General features: G+C 41.6%; 1 long non-coding RNA gene across 1 annotated transcript; it reads right to left on the reverse strand.

Annotated features, from left to right (window-relative positions):
- Positions 1-677: 677 nt before the first annotated feature.
- Positions 678-1,944, reverse strand: LOC117368128. Its single transcript, XR_004540911.1, has 3 exons — positions 1,751-1,944; positions 1,249-1,464; positions 678-1,151 (listed from the first exon to the last, which is right to left on the reverse strand). It is a non-coding gene; the product is annotated as an uncharacterized LOC117368128 (long non-coding RNA).
- Between the last annotated feature and the right edge of the window lie 313 nt (positions 1,945-2,257).

Here is a 2,257-nt window from a genome sequence, read left to right on the forward strand (position 1 = left end):
GCCCATGCACAGCCTACATGTCTGCCCATGGTAGCTGCATGCTAAGCAACTTATTATGCATACCATTCAGTGGCGTAGTAATGGGGGGTGTTCCATCTCGGGTGTGGTCTTTCTAAGGGTTTGGTAGCTGCGGCAGTGGCGGCACTTCCCCCCCCCCCCCACACACACACTCGCTCACTCCCTGCTTCTCTCCTTGCCGCACGTGCCCCTTGCCTTCCCCTGTACCTTTGTGGCACTCTCTCTGATGTCACTTCCAGGACCCGTACCTAGGAAGTGACATCAAAGAGAGCCAACACTCAGTTTCAATCAACGAGCAATGCAATTAGCACTAAGCTGTCACCAAGCACGCTCATTATCATCATAAGTCTCATAAGTGACAGGTACAGGCCAATCCAGAGTATCAAACACTCTGGATTATAAATATCCACTGGGCTGGAACTTATAACATAAGCAAAAACTACAGTATACTTATCTTCTCAATCCTGCTTGTAACTTCATATATCTTTGGTCCAGCTCACCAAACATAAATCCCAGCAGGAGTACCCTGTTTTGCTAGCGGCATCATCAGGGGGGGGATCTGCAATCTTGAGAGTAACAACTCAAACTGTAGCTTCTGAAAATATGGCACCAGCGTCTCTATAATGGCGCCATACAATGACATTGTCTTCTAGGCCCCACCTACAAAAAAGCTTTTCATACAATGCAGTGATTTAAGCCAGAGGGCATTACTAACTGTAATGTAGAAATCCATCGCTGCTCTTTCTGATGCAAACTGCGGCAAAAATTCCCCCGCTGAGCACCAACACTCACATGTTCTAATGCCAAAGATCAGAACAAAGAAAATTTATGTTTCTGCAACACACAGTGTTCTACTAGGGACTCCATAAGTTTCCGAGCCGAAACACAATGCCGATGCTCAGCAAAACGAATCTTCAGCTGATGAGATGTCCGACCAACGTAATATAAACCACATGGACAAACCAGCAGGTAGACGACATTGCAGGAGCTACAGCTTGTATTTGAGGATAAGTAAAAAGTTCTGTTAGTCTTTAGATCCATGAAACTTAAACCCTCCACCATCATATGGCAAAACGGAGCAATGTCCACACTTATGGTGCCCAATGGAAACTGCTCTCCATCTGTTCGCATTTCTGTATGAAAACACAATATTAAGATCCTTTAATGCTGGATGGGCAGCCAAGCCCCTCCCTACCCCACACCCCAATTTCTTTTAACCAGTTGACTCACTTCAGGGGTAAGTGCTGTACTGTTACAATATTCATTTGTTCACTATCCATCTTAGTGGTCAGATCACTCCTACGATTCCAATGGGCTTTCTTAACTGCCTTCTTAACCACAGTTCTTGGATGTCCTCCAGCATATAACTTCTCAAGCAACCCAGCCGCTTTACTCTCAAAATCGATATCACAAGGGATACTCATTTTAGAAAGTATAAGATGCATACTAGAAAAATAAAGAATTGGATTGCGGTCAGTCGATTTTACAAAAACAGATGTAGCCCATCTATGCTAATCAATACAGATCTGTATGTGCAAAAATAAAATGGACTGAGCATCCCAATATAAATCAAACTTTATTGTGGGGTGGCACCCTTCAATGTATGTACAAAATTACTTAGTTGTTCCACTGTTCCTGTCCACAACAAAAAAAATACGATCAGTACAGCACCGCCATCCCAAAACATGTTAAAAGCCTGTAGAATTATACACCCAAGTCTGCTCAAACATACCCATAAATAAATTGGCATTTGAGGGGGCAAACGATGTCCCAATAGTGACATCCTTCTTTTGTATATAAAATTGTTCCTTAAATAAAAACATAGCTGCTACACGAAGCCATCTCAGTAAGGAGCACCAAAAACGCCATTGGAACTAAATGTGGACGAGAAGCAGTCTCCAACACTTGCTTCACAACCGCTATGATTTCACTCTGTGAGATAAAGTGACACAATATTTAAAATGGCAAGCACCACAAAACCATTAGGAATCCTTATATCTTCTAAAATGTTTAACATGTGAGCACTATCTTTTACAAATGATTTTACTAACGGTAGAAAAGGTTGTAAAAACTGGTCCACTGGTTTCAAGTTTATTTAGTTTTGATATACCGCTTTAAAATACAAAGCGGTTTACAGTTATTCAGAAATTATTTAAAAATATAAAAGAGGTAGCTAACAGACTTACATAAACAATACAGACATAACATGCTACGTAAGGGTAGATGGGGAGGATACATT

The sequence above is a fragment of the Geotrypetes seraphini genome, chromosome 1 (genome assembly GCF_902459505.1).
Source record: "Geotrypetes seraphini chromosome 1, aGeoSer1.1, whole genome shotgun sequence".
NCBI lineage: Eukaryota > Metazoa > Chordata > Amphibia > Gymnophiona > Dermophiidae > Geotrypetes > Geotrypetes seraphini.